At 51.4% G+C, this 19,224-nt stretch overlaps 1 protein-coding gene and 1 long non-coding RNA gene across 9 annotated transcripts in view; one reads left to right on the forward strand and one right to left on the reverse strand.

The window, feature by feature from the left end:
- Window positions 1-19,224, forward strand: part of CDH23 (cadherin related 23) — a 423,400-nt gene that overhangs the window by 61,009 nt on the left and 343,167 nt on the right. The window lies entirely within an intron of this gene.
- LOC117082528 lies at window positions 16,695-18,137 on the reverse strand. The gene is made up of 3 exons (XR_004436647.1): window positions 17,593-18,137; window positions 17,068-17,309; window positions 16,695-16,963 (listed from the first exon to the last, which is right to left on the reverse strand). It is a non-coding gene; the product is annotated as an uncharacterized LOC117082528 (long non-coding RNA).

Here is a 19,224-nt window from a genome sequence, read left to right on the forward strand (position 1 = left end):
TTGGTGCCCTCACAGAAGGGAGGGTTTTTCTCTCGCTCCTGGGAGTAGGAGGATGACTGACAGAACGCTCGGGAGGGCTTGGGTGCTTCTGTGCCCTTGCTTCCTCTCTGCCATTATCCAGGGCAGCATAGGCCCTCCTGCTAATAGAACAGACTGTGCCCTCCTGGGGGTCCTTGGGGCTGCAGTCACTCCCAAGAGGTCCCTGTCTGGGCACATCTGGAGCCTGTGGCAGCGCCAGCTATAGACTGCCCCTCAACACACAGGTGTGGGTATGGGGCAGGGCTGGTGTTTTGGATGCGGCCATAATAACACTAATGATAATGATGATGTGCCACCTGTTGTGTGGGCATGCCATTAATGCCAGGCACTGAACACCTGTGCCAGGCTGTGCCGGGGGTGGGGTAGGGATATGCACATTAGAGATAATTGGGGAAATAGTGACTAGCTTTTATTACATACTTAATCTCTCTAGATCAGTCATTCATACACACTGCTTCATTGAATACTAACAGCAAAAAAGTGGGTCTTATAACCCTCATTTTGCAGTTGAGGAGCAGAGGCTCAGAGAGGTTAAGTAACTCACACAGGGTCACACAGCTTGTGTAGGGACAAAATTGAACCTGAACTTACTGCCCCCTGACCCCAAAGCCTGTGCACTTCACCACAAATCTGGGATTCTGTATGTAGGTCTTTGCTTTTAAGGAGCTCCAGTCTGGAGTGGAGAGGAGAACCAATGGTAAATGACCACCTCACCCCAGGCAAGTGGGAGGCATGAACCAAAGAGCCTTGCTAATGCCCTGAGGAGGAAGAAACTCATCCTGGGCGTAGGGACAGAGAAATCTTCATAGTAGAGGTGGCCTTGAGTGGTTGGGTTTTGATAGGCTGAAGCTGGAGGGGAGACATTTCACAAGAAAGCGATGGAACAGGCTGACCAGCTGTGGGGCAAGCAGTTTGTGTTGTGTCTTGAAGTTGTTGTGGTTAAAAATGAAAATAACAATAGTAATTATTTAGCCCCTGTGTTTTACTAGTTAGGTTACCTGCATGATCTTGTTTAACCCTTATGGTGATGACAAGAAATCTGTTCTAGTACAATCACCTTGTTCCAGGCTCAGAGAGATCCAGCAAGCCTCCCAAGGTCCTGTAGCCAGTAAGCAGTAGAGTCAGGATTTGAATTCCACATGTTCAATCTCCAATGGCCACACTTACTGCCCTGCGATGCTGCCTCCCAGGATTGTGTAGGTTCTTTCCTCAGTCTGTTACCTAGGAAAGAGCCTCAGTGGCCAAGGGTCCACACAGGAGAGGTGCTGGGTGAAGGGGCAGCTGCTCCTAGGGAGGGGAGATTGGCCAGCCTGGCTTGATCTGGGAGACCAGGCCCTGGACTGGGGCCAGTGCCTGAGTCCCAAGCCTGGCTCTGCCCCTATGCAACCATGTGAGCTTGGGCAAGTCAATTTCCCTGTTCAGCCCTTGCTTCCCTGTTTCTCAGAAGATGCATGTCCTTGCTGGATATACTATGCAGAGTAAGCAAGAGTGCTGAAAATGACTTTGGGGAAAATAGATGAAAATATGAGATTAGTCAGCTTGCTTGCTCCTGGGTCCACAGTCTTTTCCAGTGACCAGCAGTGACGGGGTGTGGGGGTCTCACCCAGCTGTGCTGTGGCCAGGCAGCAGGCACCCCCTTTGCAGGGGTTGGGGGCTGACAGATGAGCCTGGCTCAGCTGTGCCATTGGGACGAAGATGTGCTGAGCTTGCAGCCAACCGGGAACACTTGGATTCCCTAGGAACTGGCAAAGGTGTAATTTACAAGAGCTGAACACCCTCCAGCTGGCTGAGGAGACAGGGGCAGGCAGAGCTGACTTTGAACTTGTCATCACTCCCCTCGTCCTGACTGTTCTTTACACCACTCAGGAGACCTGTGAGCCTGACTGTCCAGCAACAGCTTTTCCTGGAATAGGAGATCAAGTTGTTCTGTTGGCCTTTGACCAAGAAAGGGCTTGGATGACCAGGAAAGTTGTTCCTTGGTGCAAGGATCTCCTTGAAGGTCCCCTCACCCAAGTGCCTTCCCTTCCTCCTCTCCACATCTGAGCACAGTGCATGGAGTGGGAGGCACAAGGCCTGGGTTTCAATCCCAGCTCTGCCACTTATTAGCTGTGTGACCACAGGCAAGTCCCTTAACCTCTCTGAACCTCGTTTCCCTCCTCTGGAAATGGAGATGATCATACTTGCCTGCACAACCCCAAGGGAGCTAATGAAAGAGCTTTAGAAATGAAATAGCTGTACAAATGGTGGACATTGTTTTTATTGAGCAATTCATCTTTAAATGCCTTCTCTTCCAAGGAGCACTCCTTTGCATCTTTAGCTACTTCACCTCTCTCTGTCCCAGTTTACTCAGTTCAAAATTGGGGATAATGATCACACTATATTTACTAATAGAGTTGCAGTGAGAATTAAGTAAGTTAATTAAAGTAAGGCTTTGTGTGTGTGGTATGTGTGTGTGTGTGGTATGTGTGTGTGTGTGGTGTGTGTGTGTGTGTGAGAGAGAGAGAGAGAGAGAGAGAGAGAGAGTCTTCCTCTGTCACCCAGGCTAGAGTGCAGTGGCAAGATCATAGCTCATTGCAACCTCGACCTCCTGGGCTCAAGTGATCCTCCCACCTCAGCCTCCCAAGTAGCTGGAACCACAGGTGTGTGCCACCACACCTGGCTAATTGTTTTTTAAATTTTTTTGTAGAGGTGGGGGTCTCCCTGTGTTGCTGAGGCTGGTCTCGAATCCTGAGCTCAAGCAGTCCTCCCACTTTGGCCTCCCAAAGTGGGGGCATGAGCCACTGTGTCTGGCCAAGTCAGGCATTTTAAACTGTGCTTGGCAAATAGTAAGCACCAGTAGAAGTTAACTATTATTATTTGTGGTGGTGCTGTTGTTGGCCAGTACTTTTCCCAACTAGGTGAGAAGCAGCCTGGGGACAGGAATGATATTCTATGTGGCCAAAGCCCACTGTGCTGCCACGTAAATATGTGGTGTGATTTGATGCGTTACTCTTCCAAGGGACATTTTCACTCTCCAGGTGGAAGAGGCCTAGAGGCTCCTGGGCCCACCTCCCAGCCTGACCAGGAATCCCCTTGATGTAGCTGCCTGCCAACAGGTGGTGCAAGCGCTGGTGGGCCCTGGCAGCAGTGGGCAACTCTACGTCTCACCAGGCAGTGAGCCCCAGCTGCTACTAGCAGGCTGGCTGCCTCCTGCTGTTACTGCCCCTGGCAAGCCCCAGAGCTCCCTGGAGGCAGCCTGTTCCTCTTCATACGGCGGCTGTCCAGGGTCTGCAGGGCTTTCCCAAGTCTGCTCTTCTTTATTCTAGAGGTGGCCAGCTCTTATAGCTGGTCCTTATCCTCAGGACAGACTTGGCCCAACTTCTCCCTCCTGGTCATCTTCCTGTGTTCCAGAAACTATGCTAGGGATGTTTTGCGTGCCTCATTTAATCCTCACAGTGCCCTATGAAGGAGGTAGTTATGGATCCCATTTTACAGATGAGGAAACTGAGGCTTAGAGAGGTTGCTGCCCACCCAAGGGCTCATAGGCATTAAGCTGCTGAGCTGGATTCAAGCCCACAGGTCTCTCTGTCTCCGTAACCAATGCTCTACTCTTCTTGGCACAGATCAGAGTGGATGAAGAGGAGAAACTTCCAGCCCCAGGGCTGGCACAGGGTCCCCACCCACCATCTTCCTCACTTTCCTTCATAACATGGTGGACGGGGCACAAGATCCTCCAACCTTGGTCCCCTCTGGCCCTGTGCCCTTGGGTAAGGGAGAGGGTATGCCCTGGTGTTGCAGCACTGCCTGTGGGCTCTCCTTTCCTGGGCTCTCTTGGCAGCAGCACTGTGTGCGGCCGGAACTCGCGCACTTGCTAGGATTGATTTGGCCTTTGAAAGGATAATTCAAGATGAATATGCTGGCGTCCGACTGGAGTGAGACGGAGAGATTATTGAGTGTTGAACCTGCTTTGCCGCATCGGCTGCTTTATGAGCTCTCTAGAGAAACCCTATGTTGTAGATAACTCAGGCCTGACGGGCAGGGAGCGGCGTTTGTCTCCCACACTCCAGAGTGAGCAGGCAACAGGGCCCAGGCGCCCTGCTCGCCCCATCCATGAGCCAAGAATCAGCTTCCAGCCTCGTCACGGTGCCGACTGTTGTCCCTCCCACCCTGCTCATCCCAGCCCCATCTCTTGCCCTGTCCTGCTCCTGAATGTGAAGCGGGGACTGTGGTGCCCAGCTGGTGGGTTCCTGCTGTGGTCCCTGGCTTCAGCCTGCCTTGGACAGTCCAGAAAGAACAGAAGTGAGTGGGCAGAGCCTGTGGACACATCTCTTTGGTTTCTGACACCCGTCTCCCTGACGGGTAGCCCAGCCTGGTCACTAGGGACACCACCTCTGCATATTCCCTGGGATATCAGAAAGGATCTGTAGTGCAGGGACTTAGTACACTATTGGGAAACTTAGTACACACAGAGGCATGAGGCCAGGGGAGCAAAGCCCCTCATGGGGACTTGGAAGTTCAACTTAGCTCAACTCTGGCCATCCTAGGTGTTTGTCCTAATCAACCTGCTCCCTCCACCCCTGCAGCCACACAGTATTCTAGGGGACCATCAGGAGACAGGGAAGAGTCCAAACCATGAACTCTTTGAAGGTCGGGCCCACGGCTTTGAGCCTTGTTAGGTGGGATGGCCTGTAGTGTGCACCACACTGACAGTGGGCATGATGGCCTTTCTCCCTCGGAGTCCCCTGGGGACACGGCATGGGGTGTGGCACACGAAAGGGGCCAGTTCTATGAGTGATGCCTTAAGAACCTGTCAGCCCATAAGACATCCATCCTGGGCCATGACAGCCTTAGGCCGGGGAAGCCTTTTCTCCGGAAGAGGCGTCTGGAGAGGGAATGGCAGGAGGCACACAGGGACAGCAGGGGCCTCCCCACAGCGGGAGTCTGGACAACAGTACCAGGGTGATCCTGAGCAGATACCGCCCTGCGGGTGGTGCACCAGCCTTCTGTCATCTTTTACACAGTCTGCGTCTTCTCCATGCTTGTTCATCTCCATGCCCGGTCCGTCACCTCACAGGACAGCGTGGCCACAGCGACTTGGCCTGACAGCAGCTTGCAAGCCCCGTGCCGTGTTCCCACACATTCGGTCCTCATCACAACCCCGAAGGCCACCCTCAACCCCACTTTATAATGAGGAAAAGCTAGTGACTTGTGCAAAGTCAGAGCGTTCATCATACATCAGCACCAAGGTTCCAACCCAATAGTCCAGCCCCTGGGCTGTGGGCTCGTGTCGGCGGTGCCCGGCTTCCTGGATAAGCTGCCTGAGCTCTTCCAGCCTCAGTTTCCCCAGCTTATAAACTGAGGATAACAGGCCTCTCCCATTCCATTTTTTTCCTTCCACTGGCAGTTCTCAGACTCCCAGGAGCCTCAGAACCTTCAGGAGGGATTGTGACAGCACAGTTTGCCAGCCATGCCCCTGGAGTTTCTGATTCAGTAGGTTCAGGGTGGGGCCTGAAAATCTGCATTTCCAAGAAATTCTTAGGTAATGTTGCTGCTGCTGCTGGTCTGGGAAACCCACTTAGGACCACTGCCCTGGCCGTGCAGCTTCCCAGCCTCCAGAATTGGCTCCATGAGTCTGGTGTGAGTCCTCTTCCATCACCCGCCTGGTCAGCTCCTGGCAGCGCCTGCCCTTTGGGCAGCATGCTGGGCTTGGGGACCTACCTAGTCATTTCGAGGGTCCCCTGCCCGAGACATCGCCTGTGTCTCTGAAGCTCAGCTGGGGCTCATCATCTGGTGGCAGATGTGTGAATTAAGAGGGGGCCCATGGGGGAAGACAGGCCTGGGAAGCGAGATGCTGAGATGCCCAGCGCAGTTCGCCCCCACCGCCCTGCCTTGTGTGTTTACACAGACTGGCCGTGCAGCAGCGGACATAATTACTCCTGACGGCTTTCATTAAAGACTCTGGAGCAATTTGCAGTCAATTAAGGAGAAAGGAATTGGCTCCCTCTTCAGGCGCCCCACCACCACCTGCTTTAGAGGGAGCCCTGCTGGAGCTGTGGGTCCGGTGGAAGTGGGGCTTCAGGGAGGAGGAGAAGGAGGAAGAGTGGGGCTTCTGAAGCCAGTGAACCCACTGTCCTCAAGAGTGAATGGCCAAGCCACTGGTCACCAGAGCTTGGTGGAACACTCACAGTGTGGCGTGAGAGGCCATGTGCCAAGGAGCAAAGTGCTCTGTGCCCTGGCTCTACCCTGATGCATGCAGAGACCTGGGGGTGATCTGTCACCTCTCAGAGCCTCAGCTCTCTTATCTGTCAGATGGGGCTAGTCAAGCATTCTCTGCAGATCTGTTTTGATTGTTCAGTGAAATAATAAACATGGCCAGCGCAGGGCCTGGCCCCCACCAGATGCTCAGTGATTGGGACAGCAACTCCTGTTGTACCTGGGAAGCCCCACCTGCCCCTGCCTGCACAGGTGCTTTTCAGAAGCAAAGGCTATTCATATGTCAGCAGTCCTAGGTCTGCCGCAGTCCCAACTCAATCTTCAGACACAGACAACCGGAAGACACATGTGGGAATGCTTCTTTGGGCTAGGCCTCCACCCTCAGAGAGCCCGGGTCCAAGAGTGAACAACCTCTTCATTGGCCTAAAGGCCAACTCAGGAAAATTAAAATGCTTACCGGCTGCATTTTCCCCATGAAAAATGAAAATCGCTTCATTGAATGCCATGAGGAGGAGGGTGTATATTTTCACAACCTAGATTACCTACTTGATTGACTAGAAATGTGTCAATGAGAAAACTGGTACTGCTTCTTAGCTCCCAAAATATAAATATCTGAGTCTATTTGAGAAGTGGCAGTAAAGAGGCCGCGTTCTGAAATTAGATTGGGACCATATTGAGAAAGAAGGCAGGCTGCCTGGGAGCCCAAGGGTGCCTGTCCCTGCTCCAGCCTGGTGCCCTCATTTGGTGAGATGGCACATGACATGTGACATATGCCCAACACAGAGCCTGGCACACCATCAAGGCCAGTAAATCCCAGCCTGCCCGCACCCGGCTGCCAAGAAGTGTTTTCTTTTCTTGAAATCCAGTTATTTTCTGCCCAGTCCTCTGCCCATTAAAAGAGTAATGAACAATGGGTTGAGGGCCATCCTCCATCCCCTGCCATTCTTCCCGCTCCAGGAGGCACCTTTCTCAGGAGCCTCTCTCTGGGTCCCCAGAGCCCTGGGAGAGGGAGTGCACAGCAGGGATCCGCGAAGGGAGGGTGGGGGAAGTTAGTATTCCCTTACCTGCCAGCTCTCCTGCCAAGGTTTTCTTGTCTGTAAATTAGGACAGTGACTCTCTTGTTACCAAGCCTCAGTGGGTGTGAAGTTCCCCGGGTGTCTGAGAGCCAGGACCCAGAGATCAAAGACATCTTCATGGTAGAACTTCACCTGTTTTGCCTGACATTTGTTGGCCGAGTTTCTTATTCTCTGTCTCTACATCTGGGCAGTGTCCTGCCATCCACAGACTAGAACATAGGCCTGCTGGGGTTCCCTACACTGGCCACTTCTTTGTAAGGAAGTTGTAGATGTTTTCTACCCAATACCCTATCTTTGGAGTCCCCATTAGAATATTTTCACTAAATCAACACCTATAGTGCTTGCTCTCCATCCATAACTACTATAAGCCCTTTTAATCCTTATGACAACCTGTGAGAAAAGTACAATTATCATTCCCATTTTATAAATGGGAAAACGGAGGCAAACAGAGTTGAAGTGACTTGCCCAAGATCATGCAGCTAGTGAATGGGAGTGGGACTGGGATTTGAACTTGGGGTGTCTGGGCACCAGCACCCATCCTCTTAACCAAGGTGTTCTGCTACCTGCTAATAACAATAATGACAGAGTAATAGCAGCGCCTGGTTATTGAGCACCTATACGGTGCCGGGTGCTTATATACATTATTGCATCAGACCTTTATGATAACTCATCATATAGATATTTATGTCCGCCTCTGTGTGGCAGATGAGGAAACTGAGGCTCAGAAAGAACAATGAATTTGCCCATGATCATAGAACTAGTTAACAGTGGAGCCAAGACTGAAATCCAAGGCAGCCTGTCTGTGTCTCTGCCTGCAGGGATGGAGAAGATGGTCCAGCAGTCATTCCCCTACTGGTCTTGCTGCACTTCCTAGTTGCTCTGGCTCTAGGGAAGAAGGGTCCTCTGAGGCCCACCAGGTATCAGTGGTGAGGACTTGTCTCATCTGGAAGCAATTTCGCTCAGCCCCACTATGCTGGAGCCTGGGTGGATAACTTGGTGTCATAGTTCCCTGGGATGCCAGTGTCAGGGTGGTGGGGATGGGGCTGGAGAGAGTGGGAGCGAGTGGGTAGAGCAGGACAGCAGGCCTTCTGCAGATGACTGATTGTTGCCCCAGCTCATGTGTTCTCATGTGCCTCTTACTGGTGGCAACTAGATCTCTTTACCAATTAAATCAAACACTAATGACAGGAAAGTAAGTTCTGTGAAGTCTCCTTATACTCTGACACTCCTAAGTTTAAATCCAGTCCCCCTTTCTCCTGTCCTTCTGACTGTGTCCCATAGAGTTCATGAGAGCTGTCACTTATGGAGGGCCAATTAAGTGCCAGGACTATATATGCATGATCTCATTCAGTCCTCACAGCAACCTAGGATGAAGACACAGTGATTCTATCTCCCCTTATTTTGGTGTCAGATACTTCAGGCATGCAGAAAAGTTTGGAGCTAATACAGTAGCCATTAGCCACGTGTGGCTCTTTACATGCAAATTAATTACAGTTAAATCACGTAGAGTTCACTTTCTCACTCACACTGGCCACACTGCAGGTGTTGGGCAGCCACATGTGTTGAGTGGTTACTGTATTGGACATTGTGATAGAAAATGTTTCCATAATGGCAGTGAAGTCTGTTGCACAGCGCTGGTATAGAGTTGTATTTTATAAAAGAGAAACAGACTCAGCTGCCTGCCCAGAGTGACTCAGCGGGAGACAGGCAGCCCCTGAAGGAGCTCCTGTGGTCTTGACCAGTGTTCTCGATGCCTAGCTGTCATCCCCTATCCCTAGGACAAAGAGCATTCTCTAGCCACGAGGCACTTGAGGTACAAAGAGGCAGTGTGACCTCCCCAAGGTCGAGAGGCTGGAGTTGCCTGGGTAATAGAAACAGAGGGCCCTGAGCCATCGAGTGCCACCGAATGGTCTGGATCTCTGGCTGGGCCAGCTCAGGGCGGGGGGCTGATAGGCCCACCCCTCAACTGGAGCAGCCCTGCTGGCCGTGAATTTTTACCGCTGTTTGCCTGACGCTGTTCAGTCCGGGAAGGAAATAACTCTCCCTACAGCCACTATGAATTCTTTGCTTCCCTGGGAAAAAAACAACCCCCATGATTGGAACATTGTCTGCAGTCCTGTCAGGTAGCCACGCTGAGTGACAGGTGAGAGAAAGCAAACGGCCGAAAGCCATTACCCTCTTACTTCAGTGGAGTTGGAAAAATAGTCATAAATTAGTGCCGGATACTGAACGAGGGGAGAGGAAGAAAACACCAGAAAGAAAAAAACATCCTCCCTAGAAAGTCGTAATTTTTCTCCGGAGGGTGGGAGGAATAGGGTGTTTGAAAGGTGATGTCTCAGAAGAGCCTGTGCATCACCCCGGCCTGTGCTGGGCGGCTCTTGCTGCTGCTCCCCAGGGACGGCGTCAATGCAGACAGGACATTCCGGAAAAGCAAGAGGGACTTTACTTCCTCTCACCCACTCCAGGGCCACCCCTTGCAGGGAAAGTGCCCTGTGTGTGTGTAGGTGTGTGTCTGAGAAAGGGAGAGATTGTGGGTGCATGTGCCCATCTGTGTGTGTGCATGTGCACACGTGTATGAGCATGTGAAGTGTGTCCCTGTTCACATGTGTATACACTCATGTTAGTGTGTCTCTGCCCACCTATGTGAGCGTGTATACCTGTCCATGTGTGTGAGTCCCTGCCCATGTGTATGAGCATGCATGTGTGTATGTCCCAGCTCATGAGTGTGTGTGCACGTGTGTCCCTGCCCATGTGTGATAGTAAGAATGTGTGTACCTGCCTATGTGTGTGAGCCCCTGCCCGTGTGTGTGAGTGTGCATGCATGTGCATGTGAGAGTGTGTGAGTGTGCCCCACCTCATGGATGTGCGTGCGTCCCTGCTGGTGTGTGAGTGAAAGTGTGTATGCCTACCCATGTGTGTTTGTCCCTGCATGTGTGTGTATGTGTGCATGTGTGCATGTGGGCTCATGTGTGTGTGTGTCCCTTCTCACAGCATGTGTGCAAGTGTATCCTTGCCTATGTGTGTGCATATGTGAGTGTGTCCTTGCCTACATTTGTGTGTGTGTGTAGGTACTGATGTGTCTGTGGGGTGGTGTCCCACTTACAAACACACCTCTGCCTTCTTGCGTGGTATCTGTTTAAGAGTGTGTGACTTCACCTTTATTTCATACTTTGCTGCTTCTGTATATTTGTAGCAACCCACATGGAACGTCTCCGCCCATTGACAAGGCAGCATGAGGTGTGTGTATGTGTGTGTGCGTGTGTGTGCACACACATAGATCCATGGGGTTGCAGACTGCCTTGGAGGCTGCTGTTCATTACCAGGCTGGAATCTAAGGAGAGCAAAAGACAGCTCGTGAGCCCCGGAGGGATGGGTGTGCTCTACTCAGGGTTGTCCTTACTTAAAGGACATTGCCTCTCTTTTCTTTGTGGAGCCAAAGGTGTTTCTCCGCAGAGGATGCTAACAGGAGCTGCGAGGAGGGGCTGGGCACAAGGCAGAAGGGCTCGGCGAGCCCCTTTGGAGACCCCAGAGGGAAGAGCGAAGGACCACCCAGACCTGGGCTGCTGGCTCCTAAGACCTGAACCTCAGTTCAGTGTATTAACTGTACAGACATAAACGTGTGAACTTGAACGAGAACATGTTGTAGGTGACAATGTATGCCAGGCTTCTGCATGCATGAGAATCCTCTGGAAGGCTTGCTGAAACAGATGACTGGGTCCCGTCCCCAGGGTTTCTGGTTGAGCAGGTCTGAGGTGAGGCCTGAGAACTGGTATTTCTAAGAAGCTTCCAGCGGTTGGTGATGCTGCTGGTCTGGGGAACCCACTTTGAGAACTACTGATGCATACCTCTGACAAATCCTTTAACGCAGCCCCAGCGCCACCAGCCAGTGAGACTGGGTGGGAGGCAGTGTGCCATAATGTTTAGGAGCAGAGATGAAGAGCACAGGAGCTGACTTGGGGGTTCAAATCTGACTCTGCCACCACCACCTGTGTGCCTTTAGACAAGGTTTTGAGCCTCTCGGTGCCGGGGCTTCCTCGCCCATGAAGGGTAGTGGATGATCCTATGTACTGTACAGGGCTGGTGTGCGGAAACTTAGTGCACGTAAAAAGCTTAGACTAGTGCCTGGCACCTACACAGCCTTATTTATGTGTATTGGCTCATATTATTATCCCCACTGCACAGAGGAGCAAACCGAGGTCACACTTCAAGTTAAGGCAAAGCTAGAAATGAGAACCCCGGTCCCATGATTCCTGGCCAGTGCCTCTGCTCCCTGCTTCTCCCACCCTGGCCTCCTCAATTCTGCTTTATGGGAACCCCTTGGTTCCAGTCGTCCCTCTGGCCTACCCCAGCAGATGCTTCCTGGCCTCACTTCGTGGGGAAAAGTGGGCAGACACTTAACTTCTTCCCTCTTAGAGAGGAATTGCAGGCGAAACAAACCCTGATGGAAGCTCTGAGCTCTGCCCCAGCCCACACGCTCCTTGCTGTCCACCTGTGACCTGGCCCCCGTATCCTCCTGTCCCCAGCTCCTCTAGCTCTGCCAGTAAAGCTCCTGGCTCTGCCAAGCCCTGCAGCTGCCAAACTTGAGACTTGATGGCAGGAAAGAGAGTATGAAAAGACAGGCCCCCACTGTGGGGGCCCTTAAGCCAAATCCTTAATACTTGGACTTGAGCCTGGGTAATGGTGAGCCATGGCAGGTGTTTGGACATGATAAATGCAGGGTCTTTGAAGCATTGCTCTCTTGGTGTCTCTCCTCAGCTCAGAAACCTTCAGTGGCTCCTACTGCCCACACATCAATCCCAGGCTCCTTGGCTTACCAGGCCAGACCATCTGTACTAGCATCCATGATGCCTGATCCTCCCAGCCATGTGGATGCTTGGGCCTCTAAAAAGATCTGCTATCATCTTCCACACTTTCTAAGGGCCATCCTGTTGTACAGCCCCAGACAGCATGGCCAGGCTGCACTTGCCCTGCACTGTTCAGCTCTGGCTTCTGCCACCTTTTCCCTGCTAGGAGGCCTTCCACAAAGTCCTCCCTGATCTGTCGCTGGAAGTGGTGTCTGGCACCTCAGCTCCTACACCCTCCCTTGGTTTATGGTGATTTGTGGCCCTCTTAACTTGAATACAGGTTCCTAGTAAACACACTCCCCTGCATGGTCCCTGTACCCTTCTGCTGGGGCCCGGCAGGAGGCAGGGCAGGGCTGAGGCAGGTACCTTACTCCATGCACGCCTCTGTTCCTCACCTGCTCCAGGACACCCTCCTCCCTCCCAGCCTTCAGCATGTGACTGCCCTCACGCTGGCTCTCCGGAGCTGTCTTTCTGCCAGGCTGCTTCTCTGTGGGCCTGAGGGAGACTTAGCTCCCTTCCCCTCCAAGAGCCCCAAAGCAGGCTCATGTCTCTTGCGTCCTAACACACAACCCTCCTGGACCCTGTATCTCCCTCTACCATTTTCGTTCCTTTTTCAGCCAAGCTCCTTTAAAGAAAAGCAATCTTTATTCTATAGTGTTATTGAGGTGTAATTGACATATGATAGACTGCACCACTTAAAGCATATAATGGATAAGTTTCAACATAGGCACACGCCCTTGAAACCATCACCACCATCAAGCTAGTGAACATATCCATCACCCCCAAGTTTCCTCATGCCCCTTCGTGTCCTTCCTTTCCACTCTTCCTCCTTCCCCAGGCAACCTTGGAGCTGCTCCCTGTCACTATATGTTAGTTTGCATTCTCTAGAACTTTACGTACATGGAATAATACTGTATGTACTCTTTTTATCCATCTTCATTCACTTAGCATAATTATTTTGGAGTCCTTTTACATTGTATATAACCACAGCTTATTCCTTTTTATTGTTGAGTTATATTCCATTGTAAAAGCTGTATCACAGTTTCTCTTTTCACCCATTGATAGATATTTGGATTATTTCCAGTTTTTGGCTATTCCAAATAAAGCTTTTGTGAACATTTGTGTCCTTTTTTTATTTTTATTTTTTGAGAGAGGATCTTGCTCTGCTGCCCAGGCTGGAGTGCAGTGGCACAATCTCAGCTTGCCACAACCTCTGCCTCCTGGGTTCAAGAGATTCTCCTGCCTCAGCCTCCTGAGTAGCTATACTCAGCTCCTGAGTATAGGCGTGTGCTGCACACCTGGCTAATTTTTGTATTTTTAGCAGAGATGGGGTTTCCCCATGTTGGCGAGGCTGGTCTCGAACTCTTGACCTCAGGTGATCCGCCCACCTCAGCCTCCCAAGGTGCAGTAATTACAGGCATGAGCCACTGTGCCTGGCCCATTTGTGTACTTCGTGTGGACACATGTTTTTATTTCTCTTGGGAAAATATTTAGGAATGGAATTACTGAATCATATGTATAGGTTTAATTTTTTCATTTCCTTTTAAAAAAAAAAAAAATTGTGCTCTGTTGCCCAGGCTGGTCTCCAAGCTCCTGGGCTCACGTGATCCTTCCATCTCAGCCTCCTGAGTAGCAGGAATTACAGGCTGACACAGCTGCACCTGGCATAGGTTTAGCTTTTTAAGTAACTGCTACACTGTTTTTCAAAGTGGTTGTACCCTTTCACCTTCCCACTGACAGTGGGCAGGGGTCCCAGCTGCTCCTCTCACCAGCATGTGGCATGAGAGGCTTTTCTTTTTTACTGTGGTAAAATATACATAACATAAAATTTATCATTTTAACCATTTCTATGTGTACAGTTCAGTGGCGTGGCGTTAATTACATTCACAGTGTTGTGCGACCATCACCACTGTCTGTTTCCAGAACCTTCTTACTCTTTTCAAACAGAAACTCTGTACCCATTGGATAATAGCTTCTCATTCTCCCTTCCTCCTACCCTCTGGCGATGTCTACTATGGGAGGTATTTGATTTTTAATTTTACTTTTTTTTTTTTTTTGGTCTTGCTCTGTCGCCCAGGCTGGAGTGCAGAGGCACCATCACAGCCCACTGCAGCCTCAGCATCCTAGGCTCTAGCAGTCCTCCTGTCTCAGCCTCCTGAGTAGCTGGGACTACAGGCATGTGCCACTACATCCGGCTAATTTTTCATGTTTTGTAGAGATGGGGTCTTGCTATGTTGTCCAGGCTGGTCTCAAACTCCTGGGCTCAAGTGATCCTCCCGCCTTGGCCTATCAAAGTGCTGGGATTCCAGGCCTGAGCCACTGTGCCTGGCCCTTATTTTTTATTTTAGCCATTCTAATACTTATGTGATAGTATCTCATTGTCGTTTTATTTGCATTTTCCTAACGATTAATGATGTTGAGCATCTTTTCATAAACAAATTTTTTGCCATCCATATATTTACTTTGGTGAAGTGGCTATTTACATCTTTGACCATGTTTAGAAAATGAGTTATTCACTTTCTGATAATTGAGTTTTGAGCGTTCCTTATATACAGATAAAGGACTCATATATCTGAGTCCTTTAGCAGATATATGATTTGCAAATATCTTCCCCCAGTCTGTGGCTTGTCTTTTCATTTCTTGGCAGTGTCTTTTGAAGAGCAGAAGTTTAATTTTGTGGGTCTTGCAGCCAAGCTCATGCCCTTGCCCACTCTTGACCTCAGTCCCTGGCTTACTGCACTGCCATCTGCACGCAGCCTGGCTCCTGCTCCCACCACACCACTGACGTGGTACCCACTAAGGCCAGCCAGTGGCTCTCACTCTGCCCAGTTCAGCAAATGTGTTGCAGATGGTATATGCCCAGGATCTTTCCCTATATTTGACCCTGCAGGTCACTCACAACCTGGAACTATGCTCCTCAGGGACCCCTGCTTCTCTCCCACCGTTGTGATTGTGCCGTCTCTGTCTCCTTCTTCCATTCAGCAGTGATGCTCCCAGGCATGTGCCCTCTGCCCCCTTTATGTGCTCTCTGTGGTAGGATTTCCCTCATATTTGCTTTATGACCACCCCCAAGCGAGTGATACCAAGATTGCAGTCTCCAGCCCAGCCACCTTCCTGGACTCCAGTTGCGTGGACCCAGCTGAGCCCTGAAAGCTGCATCAGGAGGGCCAGAGGCACACCCATTGACGTGTCCCCGTGAGAACTTTTCCCTGGACTCTCCTTCTCTAACCATCCCACACCGTGTTGTTTCCAAGCCCAGGGCCTTGTTCCTGCCACTCCTGCAGCCCTGGTATGCCTGCCCTAGCTTTCCTTTCCTCTTACTTTTCCTTCATGCATCTCAAGCCATCTCTCTTCCTAGAAGCTTTGCTGGGATTCCATCCTTGGAGTCTTTCCTGGGTACTCATGGCCTGTAATACAGCCTAGCACGTACCATCCTACGTAGAAACGACCTGTTTATGTACTTATTTCCTCCGATAGGCGGTAATTGCTTTGAGAGTTGATGTGACTTCTCATTTGTATTTTTGTCCCCCACATCTACAGGTGTGCCTGGAATGGATCTGGTGCTCGAAAGATGATGGGTGATTCAATTTCAGGGCTGGAGCTGGGCCAGTCCCGAGCTTGTTTGTCCTCAGATCCATTCTTGGCCACCTCCAGCCCTGCTCCGAGTGGCAGGGAGCTGACCCCATGGGCTGCCTTCCCCAGGCTCCCAAGTCAGCTGGTTTCCGCCTGGATTTACCCACCAGGAGGCCCTGGCAGGAGACTGGACGGTGGGAGGAAGGGAGGAGTCAGGGTGTTTCTTTCCTTCTCTCCTTGGGTGGCAGCTCCAAAGTTTGTGTCTCTTGGCTCCTGGTAACACCACCTCCTCCCTTGTCCCTCCCGTGGAGGGCTGGCGGTGTGGCTTTCTGCTGGGCCTCTGTCTGGGTCACCACACCACCCTATTTGGCCTCTTGGCTCCTCTATCACCCATGTGACCGATTCCCCACGTTAAATCCCCTCTCTTCGCAGCACTAACAGTGTCTCCCTCTTTCTGGTTGGACCCTCACTCAGCCCAGCTGTCAGGGACTGTTCCCTCTGCTTGTACAGTGCTGGCCCAGGAATCACTTGTCCAGGAAATGCTTGGGTGAATGACAGGCACATGGGCCAGGCCCCGACTTGCTCTGCCCTCGCCCTTTGGCCTTGAAGGTCCTGCCGGATACTCCACAGCAAAGCAAGGCCTGAACCCTTGTGCTGGGGTCTCAAGGGAGAGGTCTGGAGGTGGCGGCGAGTGGTGGGAGGGCGGGCTGGCAGTGCCAAGCACTCCTGTGCTCTGTGCATGGCCCTTTATCTATTAAGCCTGCTGAGTGGTAGACGCCAGTGTGGTCCCAGGTGGTGGGATAATAGCATCTTTAATTGTGCTCGGAATGACATTAACTTCTTATCTGACAGTTTGACATCTTTATTGTTATTAATACCCGAATAGTGCATTGTTATTTTTATAAACTCCATGGTGGCAAACATTTTCCCTTTATTTGGATTAAAAATAGGTGTATCTGTTACTTCCCCTCATTACCCTGGGCTGGAACTCAGGGTCTCTGGCTGGGGAGCAGGGACTGGGGTGAAGGGAAGCCACATCCGCTGAGTCCCCTCCCGAGTGGCGGAGGAGCCAGGCCCCAGAGCTGGTCACTTACCAATAGCACAGCCAAGGTCCGGGCAAAGCCTCCTGGCCTCCATTCCCACCTGGGAAGACAGGATGCTCCCGAAGCTTCCCGACTGGAGAGGTAGTGTTCTGGAATACAGAACCTGGAGACTTTGTCCTGGACTTACTCCGGGGCTCTAAATGGAAGTACAGGTTCTGCATAGCACCAAATGGATGTAGAAGGAAGACATAAGAAATCAATATAAATGCTGTGGAGGAATGCCAAGGGCTCTCTGTGCACCTGCGTGTTCATTCATAAGTATTTGCTGATCCCCTGCTGTGTGCCGGATATGATGTTAAGTGCTGGTATACGATGGTGCTGGTATCCAGAGTGCCCCTTTTGAGGGGGAGGTTGAGGGGAAGGGAAGGATAATACCAAAGTTAGGATCACGGCTCTCGAGTCAGGCTGCCTGGGCCCAAATCCTGGTACCCAGAGGTCCCAGGGCAAGTTCCTCACCCTCTCTGAGCCTCAATTTTTCTCGTCTGTAAAATGAAGATGAAAAAGTACTTACTTCCAACATTCTCGGGATCATCAAATACATGTGAAAACATTTGCTACACTGCCTGGGGCACAGAAGAACCCAACAGTATTATGGATAATGATTGTAGCTGCAGCTCTGGACATGGGGCCGGGCCCTTGCAGTATAGTTACTGGAGGGTCAGGTGAGCAGTGGGCAGGAGTGCCCACAGCCGGCCCCTGCCAGCATCAAGCTCCCTCCCCAGTGACCTGTTGCCCACTCCCAGGCCCCCTGGCTCCTCCACTTACCCAGTCGTTAGCCCAGCTGACAAGGTCGATAATGCCTCTGCCTTGGAAAGCTGGCACTGACATCTTTATCAAAGCCAATATTAATTTTCACTAATTAGGAGCTGCCGCTAATGAGCGTCACAGCTAATTTAGCTCATCTGTAACCCAGGAATGGCACTGCTCTCATGCCAGGCTCCAGAGTCCAGGATGTTGGTGCCCGCTGCCTCCCCACCTCCTCTCCACAATGCCAGAGGCACCAGCTGCCAGAACAGCCTGTTCCCACATGCCACCAGGGCCAGCTTGTTCTGCAGAAGGTCCAGTGGCCTTCACCTCCAGGGAACCCCCACGATGGGGCCAAAGGGCATATCCCTAAGGAAGGGGTCAGAATATGTGCCAATCAGCTCCAGGAGTAGGTATGAAACAGGAGGTTCAGCCTGGGAGGCTTCCTTTTTATTAGGATACCATCCCTGCTGAGGCTTTCGCTCTGTCAGTTCTAATGCCTCTGTCGCCTCTTTCAGGAAGCTTTCAGAGACCACCTTAGCCCACAGAGACCTTTCCTCACTTAGTAGAACTCTCACTGGTCAAACATTTGGCAGCAAACAGCCTTGGCCACGTTCCATGTTGCCTTCTCCTGGGAGACAGTGGAACACGGTGCTCAGAAGGTGGGCCTTGCATTCTGGCAACTAGCAGCTGTTAGACCTGTGCCTCAGTTTCCTCTCTGGTAAAATGCAGAAAATAACATATTGCTCATTAGGGATATGGGGTGGGTGAGATGAGCCAGTGCCTTGCCACGATCATTGCTTTCAACTTCCCCATTGTGGTTCACAGGTCCACATACATCTTTTGGTAGTCTCTCCTTCTTGAGAGAACTTACTTGTTCTTCTGCCCGTCTGTGTGATCAACACAGACAGGGGCTGTGCTCAGAGCAGGCAGCAGGTCAAGAGCCCTGGCTAGCAGGCCGAGCCTCCAGCGCACACCAGGTGACTGTTGAATGAATGGATAGACCTGGATTCTTTCTTCTTTCTGAGCCTTAGTTTCCCCATCTGTAAAATGGGGCCATTGGCTTGGTCAATGTCTGAGACTGCTCTCATCTCTTCCATTCAAGATCTTTGATGACTTCAAGTAAGAATGTGGTGAGTGGATGGATGCTGGCTTCTGCCTCTCACTAGGAAGATGGGAACGGTGACTTATTTGCCCCTCCAGGCCCCATAGGATGACTTCTAGTTAGGTAGCTGCTGGTCAGAGCTGTGTAACCTTAGTGCAGGGCTGCTTTGCTGGGCCAGTGTGGCTCTCTCTTCTCACCACCAACACAGGGAGGCATTCACCTGGTTTAGACACACGACATCCGCAGGAGTTGCCCAGGCCTCTCCACCCTGCTGGGATCTCCCAGGTGTGAGCATCACGGTGGGGAGGGCGGGGTAGAAAGAGAGAAAGTACTCGGGGATGGTCTTAGACCCTCTGGTTTGGAGTTCCTGTTCCTGCTCCCCCTTCTGTTTCCTGTGTGCAGCCTGAGCTCTTGGCTGCCAGGAGGGGAGGGCTTAGGAGGGCGGGTGAGGACATCTTTTTTGCACTTATCACCTCCGAAAATCGACCTTCAGGCTGAGCCAACTTTGGGGGAAGTGCCTTCAGGCGTGACAGATTTGACTATAAATC

Source organism: Trachypithecus francoisi, unplaced genomic scaffold (assembly GCF_009764315.1).
Source record: "Trachypithecus francoisi isolate TF-2019V2 unplaced genomic scaffold, Tfra_2.0 Lachesis_group9, whole genome shotgun sequence".
Lineage (NCBI taxonomy): Eukaryota > Metazoa > Chordata > Mammalia > Primates > Cercopithecidae > Trachypithecus > Trachypithecus francoisi.